Genomic DNA, 15,529 nt, shown 5'->3' with positions numbered 1-15,529 from the left:
CAACACTAGTGGCTACTTTCTGGCCAGCACAAACCATCCTCTGGGTTGTTATCTAATGGACAGATCCTCATTTCCCGCAGAGCAGCATGGCTCCACTTCATAAATATTTTCCAATGGTCCTTCACTGAACACAACATACCAGCTAAAATCACAACTGCCTTTAAAAACATTAAATGCTATCAGCAATACAAAAATATACTGCTGCTGCTGAAAAAAAAAAAAATCCTTCCTTTACCAGGAAATCTATAATGAGCATGTTGTTCTTAACGTTGCATTTATTTGAGGAAACTGAGTTGGCTAATTGCACAAAATATAAGGGATAATATTTAGTAAAGGAGACTGCGTGACATAAATGTAGTGAATCCCCTTAATTGAATGTTTACTTTCCTTCTTCCACAGTTTTGAGGAGAATCAGTAAAGTTTTTTTCTTCTCTTACTACTCTCCTGTCTTTAGAAAACTAAAAAAAAAAAAAAAAAATTTCTTTCAGTATTCAGATGTATTTTATCAACAAACCCCAGATCCCATGTATTTCAGTGTATTTTCTCCACAGAATTCCAGTCAGGGCTCTTATTCATCTCCATCATTGTTTGAAAAAACTCCCCTATTTCAAAATTGCTAAATTTTGAATCTCTCAACTGCATGTGTTAATATCATGAACTAATTCAGACAAAAACAAAGTAATGAAGCATAACTGCGTAAAGCAGTACCTACACTGGTATCATTGTTGATGAACACTGGCTAGGAAGTGTTTCTGCAGGCTTTTTGAGCTTGGTACCTTGGGAGTCAATTTTTTTTTTGGGTGGGGTGGGGTGGTATAACCCTCCAAAAGTAATTACCATCTCAACTAGCCTTACAGATTACATTGCACTGGTCATACAATTTGTATAAACATGTCTGAAAAAAAAAAAAGAAAAAAATCTTAGAGAACACTAATGCCAGTTCATTTTATCCAGATAAAAATACAGTTCATGAAGACCCATTTTATTCTTGCTTCCTGAAAGCCCTACAGACAAGAAAAATCCAAAGTAGGCAATACTTTGAATCCTAATGGAAATAAGAACAAAATGCCAAGCGCTGGGGGGAGGCAGGGCAGGGACTTAGTTGTGACTGACAGCTTGAGTGTAAACAGGTAACCCTGCACAGAGCAGGCATCTTTCTGACACATTCTGTAGGTAAAGTTTGCCCCTATGGAAAAAGATAGAACAAAACTTATGCCTGTTGGAATATTGGGAAAGCCCTTTCACAAGATAAATTACACCATTTGCAAATTCAAAGAAAAAGATAAATATTAGATAAATATTGTGAAAATCTGGACTCTAAATGCAAAATTTAATTCGTCTGCACTTAAAAAGCTCATTATTTCTCAGTCAGAATAACATCCAAAGTATTACTTTAGTCTTCTAAAAGCCTGTGTTCACATAGCTGTTTTAAGCCCTTCCGTGATGCATTTGTTTTAATTCTTTGTTAGCACAACCATTTCCACATTCAGACTAGGGAAGTTAGGCTGCACAAGGCTGTGAGCGCTGTGCAGCCCACTGCATGCTGATTACCTTTGGTGCCCAGAGATGGCCAACACGAGCCTAATCAGCATGCAGCTGTCAATCAGGCACACACACCTCCTCGGTCATTGAATCAAAGGCATGTCTGGTCTGCCAACACCACTGGGTAGTGTCTGAGCTCCAGAGGACTCAACAGTTGATGCCCTGAAAAGAAGCAATGGTCCCTAATAGATCTTGAATATTCTGGAGGAGAAATCTTGTCAAGCCAATTATTGATTGAGGTCTTTTTAGATGGTTTTTGGCATCAATTTATTACATGAATGAGTTCGGTGTTCATCTCAAGCAGGATGTTTCCAAGCTAAATTTTGCATTTAACTGAAAGCAGATGTTGCACTACAAATAGCGCAATTTCAGGAGAAACCTCTCCCTCTGTTTTTATTTTATGGAAGGAGCTTGGTGTTCATTGACTGGAACTCAGTTTTCTCCAAGAGAGGAAGGAAAATTAAAACATAAAATTAAAACATAGATTTGCTAATTCAGTAAGTGACTCCCTGCTTCTCATTTTCTGCCCATGACATTGTACAGCAGCCTTGCAGGAGGCTTGCAAGGGAAGCCACGTAGCTTCCCTTGACGGCCTGCTCCTGTTAAGCACTTGAGGCCAACCAACAATCAACAGCACTTGCCACCCCGCTCCTTCCACTCTTTCTGAGCCCTTCACCAACATCCTTATGGTCAGGAGAGTGCCTGCAAAGTTTTCATTTGTGGAAATAGCAGGGTCAAAGTCTCAGTTAAACAGCTGATGTCTACCAGAGACTCATCTTTCCTAAAGGTTCCTGCCTCAGATTGATGAGTCCCATCACTGTAACACTACATCAATGCTTTTCCACCTCTCCCTTTGGCATTTCTGCAAATTTTGTTCACAGACATACTTAACAATACACACAGTGCAGTGCAAGTAGAGACAAGCCTGGTCCTTTTGCTTGCTGAGATGAAAAGAAACCCCCAGCCCAAACCAGAAACACATGGCAGCATGAGAAAACTCCAGCCTAGGTTTAAATCCTAACTTTTAAGCCTAAATCCTTCCCGTTTACTAGCTTGCACTCAGCATTGAAAAAACAGTGTAAAGCCTTCATGGGTATTTTCTCATTAACATCTGCTGACAGTATAGGCAAATACACCTTTTGTCTGTCGTTGTTCCTACAGATGGAATCCTGACATCATTTTCCTTGATGCATTTCCCTGATGCTCTTATTACTTGCCCCGGTTTCTCTCTTAGACTGGCCATACCATCCCACTTACTGAAAAGTGATCTGGTTTCCATACTTTCTGCTGCTGGACTTGCTGAGCGCAACAGAAACTATGGTATGTAGTAGTTACACATTCCCAGGACAGATTTCAGCCATGGAGGCCAATTAGCATGGAAGTGCTTGTTTTCGTTTGGCTAAATAGTCCATCATACCAAAGAGGTCCAAACAAGTAAAAATTACTGATGCATGCCCAAACCATACCTGGAAATTACTTGGGAGGGTGTTAGTCAGCACAGGTCAAAACCAGGCTGAGATTTTTTTTGGTAAATTTAACAGCAGAAGTGAATGAGACCCAGTCCTTAAGAATGTTTCCTGTCGCTGCTTAAATTGTTAATGTAAGGAAAACCCGAAAATCCAGCAAACAAAATGCATTCAAGAAAACAAGTTAGTCATCAGTTCACTTAAATCTCTTCGTACACATCCTAAGTAGTTATCTGGCTAAGATGGCTTGTCCTGAAACAAGGTGTTATGGACAGGATATACAACATGGCTATTCACTAAGGGAACTCAGGAGAAACTTCCTTGTATACTGGACAAAAACAGTAAGTGGAGCTGACAAATGCAAAAAAAAAGGGTTCACTCTCTGAGTAATTTTAGGAATTAGTGACATTAAAAAAAGGGTGAAGAGACATAAAGGAGAAGAGGGGAGTACAAGTAAGAGAATGACAAATGGACACGTGGGACATGTAAGGGTTGTGCTATCTCTCAGCTTCCTGAGACGTTCCACATAACCATTTACTATTAGCTTTAATTGAGTTCAATTCAGCAAAAGCACAACAAGGCTTTTGCAGACAAGTAAAATACACATGCACGGCTGGGTATCACAGAAAAGAAGTGTAATTACTTCAAGAAAGTTATGGCTTGGCAGCTGATGAAAAGGAAGAAAGGAAGTAAGAGTTATTCTTCGCATAATTCTCTAAAACCCCCATAGAGCAAATATCTTACTCAAACAATGCCACCTTATCTTAAGTGACCACCCTAGGGATACGGTAATTTAGTTACCTTATGGAGATCAGTGCTTAATTAAAGGTCAAACTAAATTGTACTTGGAAACCTCAGCAATATTTTCAAGTTTGTTCCTGTGCCAAGCTGCTACTGGATGTAGCCTTCAGTGTTGGCTTTACTACTTATCATAATAATCACCTGCTGCATTTAATCATCATATTTCTCGGTTAAATTCTAGAAAAATTCATGTCCTTTCTCACGCAAGTTATATTGTAATAACACAAATCAAACATCAAACTTTATTATCAGCCTGTCAGTATAATGTAAAATAATAATAATAAAAAAGCTATACTTCTTGACAAACAAAGCATGGTATATATGTTCATTCATAATATGTACATCAATCACTGTACCATATAAGCACTTATTAGCACAGCTATTCGCACATTAAATTATACTGGCTTTGCTGACATACAAGTATGATTTAACTTTCATGTCACATTTGGCTAAATATTGTATAGGGAAATACATTTTTTGCAATATAGTCTAATGATACATTAATGACACAAAAACTAATGCTACAAATAAATCTTGTATCAGCATGAATAAATATGTTCTGAATTAGAATGTTCTTAAATACGAACTGTAGGTATTGATGTTAAAGGCACCAAAAGTTTATCACTAACATCCAAGAGTGTTAATTGCAAATCATGGAATTTTATAAACACTTCAGTTTTCAGAGTCAAAGCCAAAAGCTTGTATCAACTTCGGAGATCCCAGCACATATTTTGGAAACAAAACATTTTAACATTTAAAAACAAATCTATATTTATGCTTTTTATTTTTCTACTCCACTTAAACATTTCAAATATCAATGCTTCCAAAAGGATAGTTATGCCTACAAATCTAGGACTGTATTTAATATAAGATTTTACAAAGCATTAAGAAAATAATTCTAAGCATATAAATAGATTAATTCTCCTAAAGAAGAAAAAAGTACCTTTGACAATAGGAACATTTTGATGTTGAGTTAAAAATATTTACTGAAAAGTAATGCCTCTCATTGGTTCTGAGTTAAGTTTTAAACAGTGCCCAAATGCCCTTTATGTGAACTTGGCTGGAGGTCTCAGAGGATGTAGTGCAGAGCTACAACTGAATTGGAAGCAGTAGACAAGTAATTTGAAAACCAAGTTTGACCACAAAGAGCTCCCTGAAAGACAAAACTTTCTGTCTCCAGTATTTTCTTAACAGATGCTTCCAAAAAGCTTTTGGCTATTGCATCAGCCACGAGCATACCCTCTGTCAAGTCGCTGACTGCAGCACAGACGCTGCAGCTAAGTGTGGCGTGTCATGCAGCAGCATACAAGAAGGATACGGTGGTGTAGTGTTCTTCCAAGTGTGAACCTGAACCTACTGCAGCTAGAGGGGGACAAATGAAGGCTTGTATGCATTTTCCTGTGAACACAGGGAAACACAGCTGAGCTGCACATATCATTTGCTACATCAGCTCCTTGTGTTGTGTAGAATCTGCTGTTACACAGAGTAATAATCAGGCTCTTTGAATGCTAATCAGGATGGAAGAAAGACCACAGTGGTCTGCAAATGCCAGTTTTACATGAATGTTGTCTTACCGACCTTCTGACATGAATTTTCTGTTTTGGAAATGCCTGATGTCAGAGCTTCTCTGTGCCTAAGCAGAGAAAAATCATAGGGCTTTTAACACTGCTCTGAGTGTCACAGTTAAACAGATGGATATAGCATGCAATCCACAGCACCAAAAATCAATACAGTTTGGCTACACCAACTTCCAGCTTAATGAATATTTATCATTGCTTATAGATGTTTCTCATTGTAGCCTATTTTATTTTTTAAGCAAACAGTAAACCTTCTTGTTAAGGAGTCTTCTGTAATCTAAATAGAATACTTTTAAAATAGTTTCAGAAAAGCTCTGGGCCTATGGTCTCACATTGTATTTTTATTCCTATTGCACTTATCCATCAGAACAGAGGAAAATCAAGAGAAACTATTTTAGTTGCAGTCTGTTATGGGAATGACTTGGTTGTGAGTGTACTGATATCTGCAACTGAAATCTAACAATTTGGGATACAGTATTATATGACATCATGATAGAAAATGAAATAATGAAATATTTCAATATAAGTTTTTTTGATTTTGCCTTGCTTGAAGGATTATTTCAGAGCTCATTTTGGGGAATATACAGAGCAGAGTTGGCGGAACTTTTATTTATTTCACGAGCTTCTCTGTATAATAATATAGGTCAACTGTTAACAAGGTATAGAAAAAATAATCAAAGGTGATACACAGAATGGTCTGGCAGACAGGGGAGGTACACCAGCAACCTGTATTTCAGTCCCTTTAACTGCATTGCCTGGTGGCATACATTTGAACATATCATTCCATACTTTTCAAGTAGATTTTAAATTATTTCTTAAGTGACCTATCAAAATCGCTGCCACCGAAAGGCCTTTCTGGAAAGGAACTCAATTATCCACAGGGCTGAACAATTCCTGTGAGGATCCTGAGGGAGAAGGAGGGATCAGAATACCTAGGGCTTCAAAAAAACATGCCAAGGACCTCCTGCTCCAGCACTTACTATAATTAATCAAAGTCTTTCCACTGACTTCAGTGAGCAGTCAGGTCAGTGTCAGGTCATACCCAATTAGTAAAACTCTAGATGTTTTCAATTCCAGTGACATAAGTTTGGTCAGGACTTTGTTCAATCTTCCTACAGACTGACACCACCAAGACAGAATCTCATCATCAATTACAGGAGGAGTTTGCACTGGCAATAAACATAATCTTCTTATTGGCTTCTAGTACTGAATCTTAATTATTTTTTTTTTCCCCTGAGAATAACTGTACTAGTTGTGACATGTATCAGTACCAATAATCTTACCAATAATTCAACCTAAGCATACATTTTTGGAGGTGAAACCTCCTAACTTCTAATGCAGTAGCATGGTAAAGAATCACTGCAACATGAATAAATGCCAGAGCCTAAACTAGCTTTTATACCTTTCATCTAATGCTTTTATAACAAGTCATGAAGCGGCTAATTGACACTTTCATGTATTATGAAACATTTACAAGTTTAACATTACTGTAGATGGGCCTTCAGCTGCTTTCTGTTTATGCAGAGTTTTGAAACTGTCTGCAGAATGAGTTAATTTCAATGCAGTCTTTTTTTCTTGGAAAAATCTTCAGTCACTGATCAGTGCACTACAATGCGGGACAGATTCCACCAGCTATTATATAACTCTGTCCTACACTTGGGACAAAGATAATGAAAACAGAAAATGTATCTACTGTATTCTCCTGACTGTGCCAGTTTTTTCTTAATGGTCAGTTATGCAAGTGTCCCATGGGAATCTTGTATAGTAATTTTGCCAGAACTAATACACTTAGCTCAAAAGGGTTTTTTTTTCCCCCCAAGGAATCATAAAAGTGAGAGATGACAAAGAGTTCCTAGGTCACCTTACTCTTTCTCTTACTGTATTCTACAGTTACGAGTATGTTCTATCCAGCTTTATTTATTGTTGGTCTGGCTGTGAAAGAATTTCACTGGTGCATATCACTGAAAATCCATGGGAGGGAAGTGGACAAAAATCTGTTTAATTTTAAGTAATATCTTAGATCAAACATAATGATCTAAGTTTATTCTCTTCAGTAAATCAAAACAGTCACATAAAAATGTAGGGCTGTAATTTGGGGTTGAATTATAAAAGCAGAAAGACACAGGATGTAATTTTGATCCTCCTTACACCAGTACAATTCATAACTGGTTTGGATTTATCAACAGTAAGCAGTAATAATGATGTTGCAATTTTGTTCATATTATTACTGTTAATATTAACAAAATAGTAATATTAAAATTAGTAATCATACTAAACTAAGAGAACTAACAAGAGCAGGCCAAAAATTAGAACATTAGTGCCAACAACTAATTCAAAAGGCAAAATATTTGTGCTTTTTTAACTCATCCAAAATGCATCATGAAATTAAAAATCCATGGTTCATTATGGTGAAGTAAGGCTTTATCCTGAAATACCTTTAAAAGATGCCAGAACGTGGCCCAAAGATATTAGGTTATGTTCCAGTTTCATAAAGAGAGAAAGACCAAATAGGAGAGCCTCTCTGACAAACTCAGAGATGGCGACTGAATTAGATGTGCACGAGTCGATGGGGCCAGATGGGATCCACCCAAGGGTACTGAGGGAACTGGCAGAGGAGCTGGCCAAGCCACTGTCCATCATTTATCAACAGTCCTGGCTATCGGGGGAGGTCCCAATCGACTGGCGGCTAGCAAACGTGACGCCCATCTACAAGAAGGGCCGGAGGGCAGACCCAGGAAACTACAGGCCTGTCAGTTTGACCTCAGTGCCAGGAAAGCTCATGGAGCAGATCCTCCTGAGAGTCATCATGCAGCACTTGAAGGGGAAGCAGGCGATCAGGCCCAGTCAGCATGGCTTTATGAAAGGCAGGTCATGCCTGACGAACCTGATCTCCTTCTATGACAGAGTGACGCGCTGGGTGGATGAGGGAAAGGCTGTGGATGTGGTCTACCTTGACTTCAGCAAGGCTTTTGACACCGTCTCCCACAGCATTCTCCTCAAGAAACTGGCTGCTCTTGGCTTGGACTGGCGCACGCTTCATTGGGTTAGAAACTGGCTGGATAGCCGGGCCCAAAGAGTCGTGGTGAATGGAGCCAAGTCCAGTTGGAGGCCAGTCACTAGTGGCGTCCCCCAGGGCTCGGTGCTGGGGCCGGTCCTCTTTAATATCTTCATCGATGATCTGGACGAGGGCATCGAGTGCACCCTCAGCAAGTTTGCAGATGACACCAAGTTAGGTGCGTGTGTCGATCTGCTCGAGGGTAGGAAAGCTCTGCAGGAGGATCTGGATAGGCTGGACCGATGGGCTGAGGTCAACTGCATGAAGTTTAACAAGGCCAAGTGCCGGGTCCTGCACCTGGGGCGCAATAACCCCAAGCAGAGCTACAGGCTGGGAGAGGAATGGTTGGAAAGCTGCCAGGCAGAGAAGGACCTGGGAGTGATGGTGGACAGTCGGCTGAATATGAGCCAGCAGTGTGCTCAGGTGGCCAAGAAGGCCAACGGCATCCTGGCTTGTATTAGGAACAGCGTGACCAGCAGGGCTAGGGAGGTGATCGTCCCCCTGTACTCAGCTCTGGTGAGGCCGCACCTCGAGTACTGTGTTCAGTTTTGGGCCCCTCGCTACAAGAAGGACATCGAGGTGCTTGAGCGGGTGCAGAGAAGGGCGACGAAGCTGGTGAGGGGCCTGGAGAACAAGTCCTACGAGGAGCAGCTGAGGGAGCTGGGCTTGTTCAGCCTGGAGAAGAGGAGGCTCAGGGGCGACCTTATCGCTCTTTTTAGGTACCTCAAGGGAGGCTGTAGCGAGGTGGGGGTTGGCCTGTTCTCCCACGTGCCTGGTGACAGGACGAGGGGGAATGGGTTTAAGTTGAGCCAGGGGAGTTTTAGGCTAGATGTTAGGAAGAACTTCTTCACTGAAAGGGTTGTGAGGCACTGGAACAGGCTGCCCAGGGAAGTGGTGGAGTCACCATCCTTGGAAGTCTTCAAAAGACGTTTAGATGTAGAGCTTAGGGATATGGTTTAGTGGAGGGCTGTTAGCGTTAGGTTGGAGGTTGGACTCGATGACCTTGAGGTCTCTTCCAACCTAGAAAATTCTGTGATTCTGTGATTCTGTGATTCTGTACATATACACTCAATCCAAATTTCTCTTGGTAATATATATACACACAAGCTTAGGGAAATATGAATTATGGTAACCCTGAGACAGTGCTTGAACTGTACGTGCTTTACATAGATAGCAATTCTAGCATGATATTGGAATGTTCCCGTTGCATACACCTGATCTATCCAGGTTGCATTCAGACTCCTTACACGTGCCTAGAGAGTCTGTGAGCTGTTCATTGCTTGTGCAGTGGTTGTTGGTCGAGAAATGCAGCTGAGTGTCAGGAAGGTAGTTTGGTGCATTACCAAACTGGACAAGGGAGCAGGTTAGAATGTTAGAAGAAAGAAGTGCAAGAAAAGCAAGGAAGTGAAATAAACCTGATAGATTTCTGATGGTTATTTCCATTAAATGCCTGAATAGATATTGTGACAAAACAAGTTACTGGCACTAGTTAAAAATAAAGCCAGAAAGAACTAACTCCAATTTTCAGAACTAACCACTCCTCTTTGTCATTTAGACAGTGTTCTAGTCACTGCTTAAACATTCAAAACAGAACATACTCTACAGTCAAATAGCCTATATAGTCATACTCTATAGTCAAATAGTCAAAGAAAAAGGAACAATGATAAAGCTATCAAAAATGGCCACAACTTAGTAAATAATATACACTTAGTAAACCTACTTATACAAAGAGGACTGAAAAATAAGTTATATTTAAATTAGGCACTTGCTAGTCCTATAGTTATGACAGGTTCTGTTTTGAATGACCTTTCCAGGTCATAAACTCCATGATAAAAATATTGATTTTCTTCACTTTTATTCTCTACTGTTTCTAGAAGTCCATTTCTGATTTTCACAGCGTTTTAAAAATGGATTTGCACTTCTCTCTCAACACCCCCCTAAAAAGAAGTAAAAGCTCAAAAAGCATTATTAGTGTGCTTATCGGTTACAAATACATGTTGAAATCTTTAGAGAAACAGATTTAAAAGCTACAACTATAATATGATCAGTATTGCTCTTGAAATCTGTTATTCCTGACTGTTGGGATATCTTTGGTAATCATGGCGTCATAAGTAGGAACAACTTTGGCTCGTGAAAGACTGTGCCAGACTGTTGTAACAGAAATAAAATTATTTGCCATATAAATAGAAAAAAATAAGAGGTTTTCTTGGACCTGGGTACAAGGTGATAAAACTTTGTGTTATGTATGTGACATTAATTTGTTGGATGTATGTGATGTTGAACACAAAGATCTTTTAATACTGGGTGTTTGGTATACTTTGATAGGTTTTATGAAAGATTAGGTTTGCTTTGGCACCTGGTGTATTGATAGGTCTGTAAAGTCATAATAATTTTAATGATATGATAAATATGCACAATCCACACATAAATAGAGAGATGTTTATATAACCCTAGTGCAACAAATATATTATGGAAGATGAGAAAATGTACATATAAATTCAACAGTTTAAGAGTAGGGGAAAAAAACAAAAAGGTGTATAGAGTGGTTCCTTCGCACTGTCCCTCCCTGTTCTGATTTTTTTTAAACCAGGCCAAGGAGATCGTACATGTGAAATGGTTTAAACACAGAACTGATTGCAATATTTGCTTTTTAAAAGTGCTCTTTTGCTCTTTAGTAATAGAGGTTGGTAACTACTTCTTGATTTCTAAGGCTCTGTTTAATAGATGGCAGTGCTCTTCCCTCACAGGTGAAACAAAAACTAATAGAGCCTCTTACAATCTTGGTGAGTCTGTAAAGAAGCTGCAGACTGTTAGGGAGGTGCAGAGTTATATAATGTCTTGAAGACTCATCTTCTTGAGGACAAGCCTAAAACCAGCATTTTGTTGCACAGCAAGATTACAGGTTTTATACTTCCTATTCTGCTGCAGCATAGTCCTCTGAAGTGCCAGGTTCCTGAGATGACCTGTCTCTTGTATCTTTGGGACACAGCCTGAACTCTTGACAGCAAAGACCGTAGCTACCAAAGTTGCAAACGTATAATTGCCAAGCTGGGAGGAACTGGTGCATTCATTGCCTCAAAAATCTGTGCAGCTATAGTCTGGAGCAGTAAAACTGAACTATTGTTCTTCAGAAAACTGAAATATTTGTTCCAGAAACTGACTTTTTATTTTCTCAGACCATTTCTAGCACTAAGTGGTCCTTGATGTATATTGTTTAAAACAATAGACTTAATTTTACATGATTGATTTTGGACAGTATCACACAGACCAAACAAAGCATTGAAGAATCCTGCTAAATATGGGCAGTTTAGAGGGGGAAAAAAAGACAGACAGACAGGCAGAAAGACAGACAGGCAGAAAGAAAGAAAGAAAGAAAGAAAGAAAGAAAGAAAGAAAGAAAGAAAGAAAGAAAGAAAGAAAGAAAAAGAAAAAGAAAGAAGAGAAAAGAAAAAAAAAAGAACCAGGAAGGGCTTTAGGAAAGACAAGGATTCAAAAAGAATTTTGGTTTGATTGCAAACCATGGTACTTCACATCTATGCTGCTGCTAATATTCAGGTGGGCATCTCAAAGTAATGCTTTCCTTCCACCTGTAAATTACAGTGAGCGCTTTATCGGATTATGAGCTGATTGTGGTCATCAGCAGAACCAATGCTGAACAGACATCCTAACAATGTTTGCTGATTTGTAATGATGAAAAAGTGATAAAGCAATTATCAGTGAGATGTTGAGTTAGCAAGATAGCATTTAGAATGGAGTAGAAAAATTCAATCAATTCAAAAGCCAGTAAACAAACTGCACAATTCTTACTGCATTATTTTTTCATGTTTTTAGGAAAGTGCTATTTCTTTCTTTGCCAGTAAAAGCAACTGCTGTGTAAAGTGTGGAAAGCTAACCAGATTATCAACTGAAAATGTTTCCAAAGATTTTTAGTATTTTGGAAAAACGATGGAACAGATGAAAAGATTGCATGAATATACATGTATGTCAAAACTAGTAATGGTGGCAAAGGTAAATTATGCCCAATTAATGAGAGAGAAGTATTAGGCTACAAGACTCTAGAATGGGAACTTTTGTGGGAAATTGAGAGGATTTTATGTTGCAGAGTACTGTATTAGGTGAACTAGGAACAACATCTTCAGGCTCTAGACAAGCATTTTAGGTTCAACACAGTTAGCCTTGCTTAATCAAAGTGATTCATTAAGACAGAGATAAAGGATACTTCCATTAAATACTGTGAGATAAAATAATGCATATAAACCATGCTTATTCATGGAAAGACTTCTAGTGATAAGTACTGAATATTTTAAAAAGATCTCCTTCTTAATTCTCTGCTCCACTTTCTATTTCCTTTCTCAGCACAAGACTGAAATAGGAATACACAACATTGTAAATTTCCAAATTGCTTTTGTGCTAAAACTGAGAAACAACTTTGAAGCCCAAGTCTGAAAAATGCAAAAACTTAAATGTCACTTTTTTTAAATCATTTACTTATTTGAACTGGTATGGACTCATTTTGCATAAAAATAAGGCTGGAGTTTACATAAATCACTAATTTTTAAATAGCATTTTTAAAGCAGGAAGTTCTCAGTACAGACCAGAGAGGAAAGTTTTCAGATGTTAGGATGGGCTAAGTGACAATGAGAAAATATTAAAAATCTGAAAATATGCCATTTGAGATATATTCACTAGGGACCCATTTAGCAGGATTTCTGCACTAAACTGGTTTGAATAATTATTATCTATTTTCTGTCAGCAAAGTTTTGCAAATCTCAAATGAAATCAAATGTTGAAACTGTTAACTCACTTACAGAAATTATAAACTAAAGATTACCAGGGCTGTCTGTATTTTTATACATCACAGACCTAATGCGGTACAAGCTCTGGAAAAAAAAAAAAAAAAAAAAAAAAAAAACACGTTGCCAATTGCACACTGAGTGGGAAGTAAATGATACACTGAGAAAAAAGCAGAAGAGCTAAGATGAAACACAATACAATTACGGACATCAGCTGCTTCAATCATGGGAGAAATAACCGTTAAAACAGAAAAACTTGCTTACCTCTGTGGGCATTGTGAAGTTTCGTAACTCATGTCTGCAAATATTTTGAAGATGTAGGGGGTGAAAACTGCCATATACCTAAAAAGATAAGAAAAGTGTTTTCTGAAATGGCCAGGCACAAAAGCTGATGTTGCAGTATTGCTATTATTAAGACAGCAACTGCCATTAGTAATAGAAAATCTACTTCACAGAAGAATCTGAAAATCTGTTTGGCTTATTCTAGTTGTAAGTCTATACAAGTTTTGTATTTAGACCTGAAAACAACAGCAAACTGAAGTAATTCAGCTACTTGGTAATTATAATTTACTAGCAACTGCATTAGCTCTGAACGGCACCAGCCAGAATAAGGGCCTTCAAAGCACTGTGGAAACTATACAGGAAGAGATTATAACCAGCTCTGAAAGAAGGCATATTAATGGGAAGGAAGAGAGAGAGAAGTGACTCATAATAGAAGTGGAGTATATACGTGTATGTAGACAAAGAAACAGTCCCAAATAATCAGTGTGTTTCTTTTCTCAAGTAAAGAGCAGAACCTGGCTAGAACAAACATGCTCGATCCAAACAGACTCAATAGTTTACATCATAGCACAGTGGATTTTTGGAAAAATATCTGAAGACTGGACAGAAATTCTGATTTATTTTGTATTTCTTCCCATCAGCATGTGTATGTCTCTGTCCTCCCATTTAAAACACTTTCTTTAACTTCCCTTCTGAAACAACTGCTACATATTTTGTGTGATATCCCTTAATTTGATAGTCAGCACAAGGAATCTTGCTTTGCTTCCACAATGTCAGTGGGCTGCAGATATTGTATTGTGAATTGTCACTGGGTTATTAGAGCAGTCAGGGGTCAGGCTGGACATGTTGGCAGCTAGCTGGAGACAGCTGGAATTTCTGGCATATTCAGAGAATTCATTCTGGGGAATAAAATGGGAATGACATCTATTAATTCAAGATTTGAAAATATCTCAGTAGATCCATAATCAGTCCTGTCAATTTCCTTAGATAAGCTGTTCCTCTAAGTCCCCTCCTTGTGCTCGGTTTTCTCCCTCATAGCCTCATTATCCATCTATTTCTCAAATATTCAGCTGCCAAAAGCAATGCTGGCAGGGTGGGCACCTGTTCACTGGGATTTGGAGCTCTGCTATTCACTAGATATTCCTCAAAATAGAAAGCATTCTATGTAGAAAGCATCAGGGTGCCACAAGCAGAAACAAGACTGGCAAAGCTGAGACATCACAGTCTCACAGAGGGCATTTTGATACGGGTATGCCTCATTGGCTTATAGAAAGTTGTCAAGATCACAACTTAGTAACCTAAGGATCTTTTTTAATAACTACATTTTTAAATTAATTTGTCATTTTAAAATCTTGCTGTGACACAAGTGTTATTTAAGTGTCAATAAGAAATATCTGAATTACAACAATGAATGAGAACTGGCCTTGTTTAGTGATTAAAACTGGCAGATTCTTACACCTGAATGCCATAATGTTCAGAAAAACAAAATATCGAATCAAGAAAAGGAGCTAGAGAAGATTTATATCAATTTCAACTGCTGTTGTGTTGTTTTTGTTTGTTTTTTTTAAAAAACCTGAGAAAAAGCCTCTTTTTGTTTGACTGTGGTTGGTAATAAAATCAGGAGAAAAAAATAAAGAAGAATAATTTAAAATACTGCAATGGAAATATTTTGCACAAACCTCACAATAAAGCCCAGGAACAGCAGAGATTAAGAGAACTTTCTTAGTGTCACGGCTTGATGAAAACTCAATAAACAGAATGCCAAATTAGCAACAGCACCTGCACATCAGATGGCACTGACATTAAGGTCAGTGTACTTTCCTGTACTCCAGGAAACTTTACAAGTATGGATTTTCTTCTCAGTCACTACAAATAAATATAATTTCTGGTCCCTATCTATGACACTTCTACTACCCTGTTAAACTAACAGTGACCTGGAGCTCTGTGTGAGCTAGTTACCATTACTTCCGTAATTGCATTACAAATACCTGGTAATGCAGCAACAGGGAAAGC

At 38.4% G+C, this 15,529-nt stretch overlaps 1 long non-coding RNA gene across 2 annotated transcripts in view; it reads right to left on the bottom strand.

Annotated features, from left to right (window-relative positions):
- Positions 1 to 15,529, bottom strand: part of LOC311436114 — an 82,178-nt gene that overhangs the window by 45,470 nt on the left and 21,179 nt on the right. For both annotated transcript variants that reach the window (XR_014692606.1, XR_014692607.1), the window contains exon 2: positions 13,499 to 13,576. This is a non-coding gene — a long non-coding RNA (uncharacterized lncRNA). The remainder of the gene's footprint in view (positions 1 to 13,498; positions 13,577 to 15,529) is intronic.

Source organism: Aythya ferina (assembly GCF_964211825.1).
Source record: "Aythya ferina genome assembly, chromosome: 4".
In the NCBI taxonomy this organism is placed as follows: domain Eukaryota; kingdom Metazoa; phylum Chordata; class Aves; order Anseriformes; family Anatidae; genus Aythya; species Aythya ferina.
The sequence above is the reverse complement of the archived record's forward strand: the minus strand, read 5'-3'. Positions and strand labels throughout refer to the sequence as shown.